At 42.0% G+C, this 13,254-nt stretch overlaps 5 non-coding genes across 5 annotated transcripts; all 5 read right to left on the bottom strand.

Annotated features, from left to right (window-relative positions):
* Positions 1 to 1,025: 1,025 nt before the first annotated feature.
* Positions 1,026 to 1,097, bottom strand: TRNAE-CUC (transfer RNA glutamic acid (anticodon CUC)). Its single transcript has one exon. It is a non-coding gene; the product is annotated as a tRNA-Glu (tRNA).
* A 3,117-nt stretch (positions 1,098 to 4,214) lies between these two features.
* On the bottom strand, positions 4,215 to 4,286 carry TRNAE-CUC (transfer RNA glutamic acid (anticodon CUC)). The gene has a single exon. It is a non-coding gene; the product is annotated as a tRNA-Glu (tRNA).
* Positions 4,287 to 7,021: 2,735 nt separating this feature from the next.
* Positions 7,022 to 7,093, bottom strand: TRNAE-CUC (transfer RNA glutamic acid (anticodon CUC)). Its single transcript has one exon. It is a non-coding gene; the product is annotated as a tRNA-Glu (tRNA).
* A 2,709-nt stretch (positions 7,094 to 9,802) lies between these two features.
* Positions 9,803 to 9,874, bottom strand: TRNAE-CUC (transfer RNA glutamic acid (anticodon CUC)). Its single transcript has one exon. It is a non-coding gene; the product is annotated as a tRNA-Glu (tRNA).
* Positions 9,875 to 12,602: 2,728 nt separating this feature from the next.
* Positions 12,603 to 12,674, bottom strand: TRNAE-CUC (transfer RNA glutamic acid (anticodon CUC)). Its single transcript has one exon. It is a non-coding gene; the product is annotated as a tRNA-Glu (tRNA).
* Between the last annotated feature and the right edge of the window lie 580 nt (positions 12,675 to 13,254).

The following is a 13,254-nucleotide window of genomic DNA, read 5'->3' as shown; positions in this document are numbered from 1 at the left end:
TGTGTGTGTGTGTGCGTGTGTGCGTGTGTATAGCATGTGTTTGAAACACTATACTGTATCTGCATAGAAAAAAAGCCTTCTTTTAGTAATGTACAGTTCAAATATGAACATGACCCCATCTCATCTCATCCCCTGACTGGATACAAAACATTCATGTATTCTTTTGCAACTTTTCATGCAATTTGCTTGCACCATTTCAGAGAAATTAAATATTTAAAATGGAAATAAATTGGTAACCGCAATAACAAACAACACTGTACATGCTAATGGGTACATCCATGTAAGCAGTACATACATGCTCAGGAGTCGTTTTTTTGGATCGGTAAATACTTGTCATTTTCCACTTCAGCCATTTTAATTCCCCCCCTTTAAATTATTGAACTGGTTGATGTGTATATATATATATATATATATATATATATATATATATATGTATATTTCAACCATTATCACCTACAGTAGCATACAGTGCTCCCACTGCAGCAAGGGATTCTGGGAAATGACATGCAATGTTTACTCGCTCATCCCACAACGTGGCGGTATCAAATATAGCGTTTTCCCAGTTATTATATCCCTGCTGGATGTAGGATAATCCCAGCCAAACCCACATACTTATTACATTCCCGTTATGTCACATGTATTATTTCCTGTGAAGGATGCACTAAGTATATTCCCATTATGGTCACAAATTGGACGATAATGTATTTCCATTATGTCTCCTATTATTTTCCCAGGATATCTCATAGAATACTGTCATCCAAAACCACCTATGGATTGAATGATTGAAAAATATGCCTCGGTTTTGTGCCAAGATTGTCTTTCCCCGACTAGCGTATTCTCTTCTTGGAATATTTCAATTGACATGCTCACTTAATACATATCTTAACGTCACTTCCATGATCCTTTCAGTTTTATTAATTGAATTAGCAAGAGCTCTGTTTATGCAAATGTAAAAAAAATAGGAAATTCTGTTCAACTTAAGACATGAAAAGAAAAAGAATCATTACGGTTTTCAAAACAAAGCTTTCCCTGACCGGGGAGCGAACCCGGGCCGCGGCGGTGAGAGCGCCGAATCCTAACCACTAGACAATCAGGGAGGATGTGTAGTGTAGTGCTCTGTGGTGTGGTGACTATGGGTTTATTTACTGGGGTCTGATGATTCCACGATCATTCTCACCCAATCTTCCACAGCCCCTGGACTCAGAGCTATTTCTGATAACTAGCATTAAACAGTGCACGTTCACAGCCACATTTGCCCTGCAGAAAGTACTGTAAAGCAACCGGCACTGACAGCCACCCACCTCCAAAAGTGGGGGATTAGCTCAAATGGTAGAGCGCTCGCTTAGCATGTAAGAGGTAGCGGGATCTTTAACTTTTTTTGTGTTTAGTCAGTAAGGGAAGTTGTTTCAGATATTCTACTTAGAAATAAAAATTAGATCACTGATTTAAATGATGACTTTACTGTACTGAAGCTTGTTTGTGTTATTGATTGTAGCAAATACATTACAATAACTAAACTAGTGCTAGGCTTTTTACCCCCTCAAAGCTCTGAGACACCAAGGCAGGTGAATATTTCCTCCACCAGAGCTCCAAGAGACACCCACCTCAGCTCATAGACTCAAGAGAAGAAGACGACATACATAAAACCTTCTTGCATTATGTATATTCCAATTATGGTGACAAACTGGATAATATTTCCATTATGTCTCCTATTATTTTTCCATGATGTCTCTTATTATTATTACTGCACCGACACACTTTATTCGAGCAAATACCCAGTATGTACCTGGCAGATACCTGGAATGCGCCACTCCTCACCTCTGACAAGCCCCGTTGCATTTGCCTTCCCAGCCTGGGTTCATGCCTGGCTGATGGGCGGCTGATCTGTTAAATGATAATGATTAGGATTTAATAGGCTGCAATGCTTCGCGTGTCTACCAGATGGCATAAATTCATGAATTGTAATGCAGTATATATATATATACTGTGCAGTATTGCAGCCAGCGGGAATAAAATGCTTCAATCCCTGCTTGGAAAATAACTCAATGCACTCGGGCAGAAAACAGTCACAAACCTCAATACACCCGGGTATACCCGAATTCGTGGGACTAGCCAAGCTTGAATAAAGTGTGTCGCCAGTGTATATCATACAGGATGTAGGATACTGTCATCCAAAACCACATCATTATTGAATGATTGAAAATGATGCCTCCGTTTTACGTCAAGATTGTCTTGACACTTAGACCCCCAAGATATCAATAGAGCCTCACTTAAAAGACTACATTATTTTTGATTCAAATGGACTTTTATGGTGCAGAAGCCGCATGGCGCCTGTGCCTACAGTGTATGTATTTGTCAGTGTGTCTCTATCTGCATTTCTGTCTCTTGATGGCCAGTCAGCCTGTGTGATGATGTCAGCCTGTCTGTGATGTAAGAGACACATTGTGATATCATCACATACTGTAGACTGGCTGGCAGGTGTAAAGCTTCTAAAAGAGAGAGGGAGAGAGGGAGAAAGAGAGAGAGAGAGAGAGAGAGAGAGGAGAGAGGGGGAGAGAGAGGAGAGAGGGGGGGAGAGAGAGAGAGGAAGAGAGAGAGAGGGGGAGGGGGAGAGAGAGGGGGGGAGAGAGAGAGGAAGAGAGGGAGCAAGCAGCTCCTCCCTCCCATGCAAATCACCTGGAGGGAGAGGAGAGGAGCAAACGGACAGAAGCCTGTGCTGCTTCTAATGGGACAGGATTTGGGGTGCTGTTTCTTGCTCTATCTCCCTCCCTCCCACTGTCTCAGGTGCAGAAAGTTTTCAAGGGAGAGAGGAAAGGAAGGGGAAAATGGAAGCTGAGGAGAGCTGGTCCTGTCCCTCTTGTTGGTAAAGAGGGGGCATCCAGAAAGAGGTAAGGAGATAGTTTTATTTTAATTCAAGAAGGAGTGCCTGGTGGCGAAGCTAGCATGCTCTGTCACACTACAGACCCCTCCCTGTGTGCGTGCGTGTGCGTGTGTGTGCGCGCGCGCGGGTGTCTGTGTCTGCAGGGGGTATCTGTCCCATCCATAGATATCAGGGGTACTGCGGCTGCTGCTGTTCAAACTTTAGCATTAGGCACATCCCTTTGGTGTTACTGTAATAAGCGTTTCTAGTACCATCTTTTTTGCTCTGTTCACCCACATCTTTACATTGCAGATAGTGCTGTGTGTGTGTGTGTGTGTGTGCGTGTGTGCGTGTGTATAGCATGTTTTTGAAACACTATACTGTATCTGCATAGAAAAAAAGCCTTCTTTTAGTAATGTACAGTTCAAATATGAACATGACCCCATCTCATCTCATCCCCTGACTGGATACAAAACATTCATGTATTCTTTTGCAACTTTTCATGCAATTTGCTTGCACCATTTCAGAGAAATTAAATATTTAAAATGGAAATAAATTGGTAACCGCAATAACAAACAACACTGTACATGCTAATGGGTACATCCATGTAAGCAGTACATACATGCTCAGGAGTCGTTTTTTTGGATCGGTAAATACTTGTCATTTTCCACTTCAGCCATTTTAATTCCCCCCCTTTAAATTATTGAACTGGTTGATGTGTATATATATATATATATATATATATATATATATATATATATATATATTTCAACCATTATCACCTACAGTAGCATACAGTGCTCCCACTGCAGCAAGGGATTCTGGGAAATGACATGCAATGTTTACTCGCTCATCCCACAACGTGGCGGTATCAAATATAGCGTTTTCCCAGTTATTATATCCCTGCTGGATGTAGGATAATCCCAGCCAAACCCACATACTTATTACATTCCCGTTATGTCACATGTATTATTTCCTGTGAAGGATGCACTAAGTATATTCCCATTATGGTCACAAATTGGACGATAATGTATTTCCATTATGTCTCCTATTATTTTCCCAGGATATCTCATAGAATACTGTCATCCAAAACCACCTATGGATTGAATGATTGAAAAATATGCCTCGGTTTTGTGCCAAGATTGTCTTTCCCCGACTAGCGTATTCTCTTCTTGGAATATTTCAATTGACATGCTCACTTAATACAATTCTTAACGTCACTTCCATGATCCTTTCAGTTTTATTAATTGAATTAGCAAGAGCTCTGTTTATGCAAATGTAAAAAAAAAAGGAAATTCTGTTCAACTTAAGACATGAAAAGAAAAAGAATCATTACGGTTTTCAAAACAAAGCTTTCCCTGACCGGGGATCGAACCCGGGCCGCGGCGGTGAGAGCGCCGAATCCTAACCACTAGACAATCAGGGAGGATGTGTAGTGTAGTGCTCTGTGGTGTGGTGACTATGGGTTTATTTACTGGGGTCTGATGATTCCACGATCATTCTCACCCAATCTTCCACAGCCCCTGGACTCAGAGCTATTTCTGATAACTAGCATTAAACAGTGCACGTTCACAGCCACATTTGCCCTGCAGAAAGTACTGTAAAGCAACCGGCACTGACAGCCACCCACCTCCAAAAGTGGGGGATTAGCTCAAATGGTAGAGCGCTCGCTTAGCATGTAAGAGGTAGCGGGATCTTTAATAACTTTTTTTGTGTTTAGTCAGTAAGGGAAGTTGTTTCAGATATTCTACTTAGAAATAAAAATTAGATCACTGATTTAAATGATGACTTTACTGTACTGAAGCTTGTTTGTGTTATTGATTGTAGCAAATACATTACAATAACTAAACTAGTGCTAGGCTTTTTACCCCCTCAAAGCTCTGAGACACCAAGGCAGGTGAATATTTCCTCCACCAGAGCTCCAAGAGACACCCACCTCAGCTCATAGACTCAAGAGAAGAAGACGACACACATAAAACCTTCTTGCATTATGTATATTCCAATTATGGTGACAAACTGGATGATATTTCCATTATGTCTCCTATTATTTTTCCATGATGTCTCTTATTATTATTATATCATACAGGATGTAGGATACTGTCATCCAAAACCACATCATTATTGAATGATTGAAAATGATGCCTCCGTTTTACGTCAAGATTGTCTTGACACTTAGACCCCCAAGATATCAATAGAGCCTCACTTAAAAGACTACATTATTTTTGATTCAAATGGACTTTTATGGTGCAGAAGCCGCATGGCGCCTGTGCCTACAGTGTATGTATTTGTCAGTGTGTCTCTATCTGCATTTCTGTCTCTTGATGGCCAGTCAGCCTGTGTGATGATGTCAGCCTGTCTGTGATGTAAGAGACACATTGTGATATCATCACATACTGTAGACTGGCTGGCAGGTGTAAAGCTTCTAAAAGAGAGAGGGAGAGAGGGAGAAAGAGAGAGAGAGAGAGAGAGAGGAGAGAGGGGGGGAGAGAGAGGAGAGAGGGGGGGAGAGAGAGAGAGGAAGAGAGAGAGAGGGGGAGGGGGAGAGAGAGGGGGGGAGAGAGAGAGGAAGAGAGGGAGCAAGCAGCTCCTCCCTCCCATGCAAATCACCTGGAGTGAGAGGAGAGGAGCAGAGGGACAGAAGCCTGTGCTGCTTCTTATGGGACAGGATTTGGGGTGCTGTTTCTTGCTCTATCTCCCTCCCTCCCACTGTCTCAGGTGCAGAAAGTTTTCAAGGGAGAGAGGAAAGGAAGGGGAAAATGGAAGCTGAGGAGAGCTGGTCCTGTCCCTCTTGTTGGTAAAGAGGGGGCATCCAGAAAGAGGTAAGGAGATAGTTTTATTTTAATTCAAGAAGGAGTGCCTGGTGGCGAAGCTAGCATGCTCTGTCACACTACAGACCCCTCCCTGTGTGCGTGCGTGTGCGTGTGTGTGCGCGCGCGCGGGTGTCTGTGTCTGCAGGGGGTATCTGTCCCATCCATAGATATCAGGGGTACTGCGGCTGCTGCTGTTCAAACTTTAGCATTAGGCACATCCCTTTGGTGTTACTGTAATAAGCGTTTCTAGTACCATCTTTTTTGCTCTGTTCACCCACATCTTTACATTGCAGATAGTGCTGTGTGTGTGTGTGTGTGTGTGTGTGTGTGTGCGTGTGTGCGTGTGTATAGCATGTGTTTGAAACACTATACTGTATCTGCATAGAAAAAAAGCCTTCTTTTAGTAATGTACAGTTCAAATATGAACATGACCCCATCTCATCTCATCCCCTGACTGGATACAAAACATTCATGTATTCTTTTGCAACTTTTCATGCAATTTGCTTGCACCATTTCAGAGAAATTAAATATTTAAAATGGAAATAAATTGGTAACCGCAATAACAAACAACACTGTACATGCTAATGGGTACATCCATGTAAGCAGTACATACATGCTCAGGAGTCGTTTTTTTGGATCGGTAAATACTTGTCATTTTCCACTTCAGCCATTTTAATTCCCCCCCTTTAAATTATTGAACTGGTTGATGTGTATATATATATATATATATATATATATATATATATATATATATATATATATATTTCAACCATTATCACCTACAGTAGCATACAGTGCTCCCACTGCAGCAAGGGATTCTGGGAAATGACATGCAATGTTTACTCGCTCATCCCACAACGTGGCGGTATCAAATATAGCGTTTTCCCAGTTATTATATCCCTGCTGGATGTAGGATAATCCCAGCCAAACCCACATACTTATTACATTCCCGTTATGTCACATGTATTATTTCCTGTGAAGGATGCACTAAGTATATTCCCATTATGGTCACAAATTGGACGATAATGTATTTCCATTATGTCTCCTATTATTTTCCCAGGATATCTCATAGAATACTGTCATCCAAAACCACCTATGGATTGAATGATTGAAAAATATGCCTCGGTTTTGTGCCAAGATTGTCTTTCCCCGACTAGCGTATTCTCTTCTTGGAATATTTCAATTGACATGCTCACTTAATACAATTCTTAACGTCACTTCCATGATCCTTTCAGTTTTATTAATTGAATTAGCAAGAGCTCTGTTTATGCAAATGTAAAAAAAAAAGGAAATTCTGTTCAACTTAAGACATGAAAAGAAAAAGAATCATTACGGTTTTCAAAACAAAGCTTTCCCTGACCGGGGATCGAACCCGGGCCGCGGCGGTGAGAGCGCCGAATCCTAACCACTAGACAATCAGGGAGGATGTGTAGTGTAGTGCTCTGTGGTGTGGTGACTATGGGTTTATTTACTGGGGTCTGATGATTCCACGATCATTCTCACCCAATCTTCCACAGCCCCTGGACTCAGAGCTATTTCTGATAACTAGCATTAAACAGTGCACGTTCACAGCCACATTTGCCCTGCAGAAAGTACTGTAAAGCAACCGGCACTGACAGCCACCCACCTCCAAAAGTGGGGGATTAGCTCAAATGGTAGAGCGCTCGCTTAGCATGTAAGAGGTAGCGGGATCTTTAACTTTTTTTGTGTTTAGTCAGTAAGGGAAGTTGTTTCAGATATTCTACTTAGAAATAAAAATTAGATCACTGATTTAAATGATGACTTTACTGTACTGAAGCTTGTTTGTGTTATTGATTGTAGCAAATACATTACAATAACTAAACTAGTGCTAGGCTTTTTACCCCCTCAAAGCTCTGAGACACCAAGGCAGGTGAATATTTCCTCCACCAGAGCTCCAAGAGACACCCACCTCAGCTCATAGACTCAAGAGAAGAAGACGACACACATAAAACCTTCTTGCATTATGTATATTCCAATTATGGTGACAAACTGGATAATATTTCCATTATGTCTCCTATTATTTTTCCATGATGTCTCTTATTATTATTATTATATCATACAGGATGTAGGATACTGTCATCCAAAACCACATCATTATTGAATGATTGAAAATGATGCCTCCGTTTTACGTCAAGATTGTCTTGACACTTAGACCCCCAAGATATCAATAGAGCCTCACTTAAAAGACTACATTATTTTTGATTCAAATGGACTTTTATGGTGCAGAAGCCGCATGGCGCCTGTGCCTACAGTGTATGTATTTGTCAGTGTGTCTCTATCTGCATTTCTGTCTCTTGATGGCCAGTCAGCCTGTGTGATGATGTCAGCCTGTCTGTGATGTAAGAGACACATTGTGATATCATCACATACTGTAGACTGGCTGGCAGGTGTAAAGCTTCTAAAAGAGAGAGGGAGAGAGGGAGAAAGAGAGAGAGAGAGAGAGAGAGAGAGGAGAGAGGGGGGGAGAGAGAGGAGAGAGGGGGGGAGAGAGAGAGAGGGGGAGGGGGAGAGAGAGGGGGGGAGAGAGAGAGGAAGAGAGGGAGCAAGCAGCTCCTCCCTCCCATGCAAATCACCTGGAGGGAGAGGAGAGGAGCAAACGGACAGAAGCCTGTGCTGCTTCTAATGGGACAGGATTTGGGGTGCTGTTTCTTGCTCTATCTCCCTCCCTCCCACTGTCTCAGGTGCAGAAAGTTTTCAAGGGAGAGAGGAAAGGAAGGGGAAAATGGAAGCTGAGGAGAGCTGGTCCTGTCCCTCTTGTTGGTAAAGAGGGGGCATCCAGAAAGAGGTAAGGAGATAGTTTTATTTTAATTCAAGAAGGAGTGCCTGGTGGCGAAGCTAGCATGCTCTGTCACACTACAGACCCCTCCCTGTGTGTGCGTGCGTGTGCGTGTGTGTGCGCGCGCGCGGGTGTCTGTGTCTGCAGGGGGTATCTGTCCCATCCATAGATATCAGGGGTACTGCGGCTGCTGCTGTTCAAACTTTAGCATTAGGCACATCCCTTTGGTGTTACTGTAATAAGCGTTTCTAGTACCATCTTTTTTGCTCTGTTCACCCACATCTTTACATTGCAGATAGTGCTGTGTGTGTGTGTGTGTGTGTGTGTGTGTGTGTGTGCGTGTGTGCGTGTGTATAGCATGTGTTTGAAACACTATACTGTATCTGCATAGAAAAAAAGCCTTCTTTTAGTAATGTACAGTTCAACTATGAACATGACCCCATCTCATCTCATCCCCTGACTGGATACAAAACATTCATGTATTCTTTTGCAACTTTTCATGCAATTTGCTTGCACCATTTCAGAGAAATTAAATATTTAAAATGGAAATAAATTGGTAACCGCAATAACAAACAACACTGTACATGCTAATGGGTACATCCATGTAAGCAGTACATACATGCTCAGGAGTCGTTTTTTTGGATCGGTAAATACTTGTCATTTTCCACTTCAGCCATTTTAATTCCCCCCCTTTAAATTATTGAACTGGTTGATGTGTATATATATATATATATATATATATATATATTTCAACCATTATCACCTACAGTAGCATACAGTGCTCCCACTGCAGCAAGGGATTCTGGGAAATGACATGCAATGTTTACTCGCTCATCCCACAACGTGGCGGTATCAAATATAGCGTTTTCCCAGTTATTATATCCCTGCTGGATGTAGGATAATCCCAGCCAAACCCACATACTTATTACATTCCCGTTATGTCACATGTATTATTTCCTGTGAAGGAAGCACTAAGTATATTCCCATTATGGTCACAAATTGGACGATAATGTATTTCCATTATGTCTCCTATTATTTTCCCAGGATATCTCATAGAATACTGTCATCCAAAACCACCTATGGATTGAATGATTGAAAAATATGCCTCGGTTTTGTGCCAAGATTGTCTTTCCCCGACTAGCGTACTCTCTTCTTGGAATATTTCAATTGACATGCTCACTTAATACAATTCTTAACGTCACTTCCATGATCCTTTCAGTTTTATTAATTGAATTAGCAAGAGCTCTGTTTATGCAAATGTAAAAAAAAAAGGAAATTCTGTTCAACTTAAGACATGAAAAGAAAAAGAATCATTACGGTTTTCAAAACAAAGCTTTCCCTGACCGGGGATCGAACCCGGGCCGCGGCGGTGAGAGCGCCGAATCCTAACCACTAGACAATCAGGGAGGATGTGTAGTGTAGTGCTCTGTGGTGTGGTGACTATGGGTTTATTTACTGGGGTCTGATGATTCCACGATCATTCTCACCCAATCTTCCACAGCCCCTGGACTCAGAGCTATTTCTGATAACTAGCATTAAACAGTGCACGTTCACAGCCACATTTGCCCTGCAGAAAGTACTGTAAAGCAACCGGCACTGACAGCCACCCACCTCCAAAAGTGGGGGATTAGCTCAAATGGTAGAGCGCTCGCTTAGCATGTAAGAGGTAGCGGGATCTTTAACTTTTTTTGTGTTTAGTCAGTAAGGGAAGTTGTTTCAGATATTCTACTTAGAAATAAAAATTAGATCACTGATTTAAATGATGACTTTACTGTACTGAAGCTTGTTTGTGTTATTGATTGTAGCAAATACATTACAATAACTAAACTAGTGCTAGGCTTTTTACCCCCTCAAAGCTCTGAGACACCAAGGCAGGTGAATATTTCCTCCACCAGAGCTCCAAGAGACACCCACCTCAGCTCATAGACTCAAGAGAAGAAGACGACACACATAAAACCTTCTTGCATTATGTATATTCCAATTATGGTGACAAACTGGATAATATTTCCATTATGTCTCCTATTATTTTTCCATGATGTCTCTTATTATTATTATTATATCATACAGGATGTAGGATACTGTCATCCAAAACCACATCATTATTGAATGATTGAAAATGATGCCTCCGTTTTACGTCAAGATTGTCTTGACACTTAGACCCCCAAATTTCAATAGAGCCTCACTTAAAAGACTACATTATTTTTGATTCAAATGGACTTTTATGGTGCAGAAGCCGCATGGCGCCTGTGCCTACAGTGTATGTGTTTGTCAGTGTGTCTCTATCTGCATTTCTGTCTCTTGATGGCCAGTCAGCCTGTGTGATGATGTCAGCCTGTCTGTGATGTAAGAGACACATTGTGATATCATCACATACTGTAGACTGGCTGGCAGGTGTAAAGCTTCTAAAAGAGAGAGGGAGAGAGGGAGAAAGAGAGAGAGAGAGAGGAGAGAGGGGGGGGAGAGAGAGGAGAGAGAGGAGAGAGGGGGGGAGAGAGAGAGAGGAAGAGAGAGAGAGGGGGAGGGGGAGAGAGAGGGGGGGAGAGAGAGAGGAAGAGAGGGAGCAAGCAGCTCCTCCCTCCCATGCAAATCACCTGGAGGGAGAGGAGAGGAGCAAACGGACAGAAGCCTGTGCTGCTTCTAATGGGACAGGATTTGGGGTGCTGTTTCTTGCTCTATCTCCCTCCCTCCCACTGTCTCAGGTGCAGAAAGTTTTCAAGGGAGAGAGGAAAGGAAGGGGAAAATGGAAGCTGAGGAGAGCTGGTCCTGTCCCTCTTGTTGGTAAAGAGGGGGCATCCAGAAAGAGGTAAGGAGATAGTTTTATTTTAATTCAAGAAGGAGTGCCTGGTGGCGAAGCTAGCGTGCTCTGTCACACTACAGACCCCTCCCTGTGTGCGTGCGTGTGTGTGCGCGCGCGCGGGTGTCTGTGTCTGCAGGGGGTATCTGTCCCATCCATAGATATCAGGGCTACTGCGGCTGCTGCTGTTCAAACTTTAGCATTAGGCACATCCCTTTGGTGTTACTGTAATAAGCGTTTCTAGTACCATCTTTTTTGCTCTGTTCACCCACATCTTTACATTGCAGATAGTGCTGTGTGTGTGTGTGTGTGTGTGTGTGTGTGTGTGTGTGTGTGTGTGTGCGTGTGTGCGTGTGTATAGCATGTGTTTGAAACACTATACTGTATCTGCATAGAAAAAAAGCCTTCTTTTAGTAATGTACAGTTCAACTATGAACATGACCCGATCTCATCTCATCCCCTGACTGGATACAAAACATTCATGTATTCTTTTGCAACTTTTCATGCAATTTGCTTGCACCATTTCAGAGAAATTAAATATTTAAAATGGAAATAAATTGGTAACCGCAATAACAAACAACACTGTACATGCTAATGGGTACATCCATGTAAGCAGTACATACATGCTCAGGAGTCGTTTTTTTGGATCGGTAAATACTTGTCATTTTCCACTTCAGCCATTTTAATTCCCCCCCTTTAAATTATTGAACTGGTTGATGTGTATATATATATATATATATATATATATATATATTTCAACCATTATCACCTACAGTAGCATACAGTGCTCCCACTGCAGCAAGGGATTCTGGGAAATGACATGCAATGTTTACTCGCTCATCCCACAACGTGGCGGTATCAAATATAGCGTTTTCCCAGTTATTATATCCCTGCTGGATGTAGGATAATCCCAGCCAAACCCACATACTTATTACATTCCCGTTATGTCACATGTATTATTTCCTGTGAAGGAAGCACTAAGTATATTCCCATTATGGTCACAAATTGGACGATAATGTATTTCCATTATGTCTCCTATTATTTTCCCAGGATATCTCATAGAATACTGTCATCCAAAACCACCTATGGATTGAATGATTGAAAAATATGCCTCGGTTTTGTGCCAAGATTGTCTTTCCCCGACTAGCGTACTCTCTTCTTGGAATATTTCAATTGACATGCTCACTTAATACAATTCTTAACGTCACTTCCATGATCCTTTCAGTTTTATTAATTGAATTAGCAAGAGCTCTGTTTATGCAAATGTAAAAAAAAAAGGAAATTCTGTTCAACTTAAGACATGAAAAGAAAAAGAATCATTACGGTTTTCAAAACAAAGCTTTCCCTGACCGGGGATCGAACCCGGGCCGCGGCGGTGAGAGCGCCGAATCCTAACCACTAGACAATCAGGGAGGATGTGTAGTGTAGTGCTCTGTGGTGTGGTGACTATGGGTTTATTTACTGGGGTCTGATGATTCCACGATCATTCTCACCCAATCTTCCACAGCCCCTGGACTCAGAGCTATTTCTGATAACTAGCATTAAACAGTGCACGTTCACAGCCACATTTGCCCTGCAGAAAGTACTGTAAAGCAACCGGCACTGACAGCCACCCACCTCCAAAAGTGGGGGATTAGCTCAAATGGTAGAGCGCTCGCTTAGCATGTAAGAGGTAGCGGGATCTTTAACTTTTTTTGTGTTTAGTCAGTAAGGGAAGTTGTTTCAGATATTCTACTTAGAAATAAAAATTAGATCACTGATTTAAATGATGACTTTACTGTACTGAAGCTTGTTTGTGTTATTGATTGTAGCAAATACATTACAATAACTAAACTAGTGCTAGGCTTTTTACCCCCTCAAAGCTCTGAGACACCAAGGCAGGTGAATATTTCCTCCACCAGAGCTCCAAGAGACACCCACCTCAGCTCATAGACTCAAGAGAAGAAGACGACACACATAAAACCTTCTTGCATTATGTATATTCCAATTATGG

Source organism: Ascaphus truei, unplaced genomic scaffold (assembly GCF_040206685.1).
Source record: "Ascaphus truei isolate aAscTru1 unplaced genomic scaffold, aAscTru1.hap1 HAP1_SCAFFOLD_637, whole genome shotgun sequence".
Lineage (NCBI taxonomy): Eukaryota > Metazoa > Chordata > Amphibia > Anura > Ascaphidae > Ascaphus > Ascaphus truei.
Note: the sequence above shows the minus strand (reverse complement) of the source record. Positions and strands in the feature narration are given on the sequence as shown.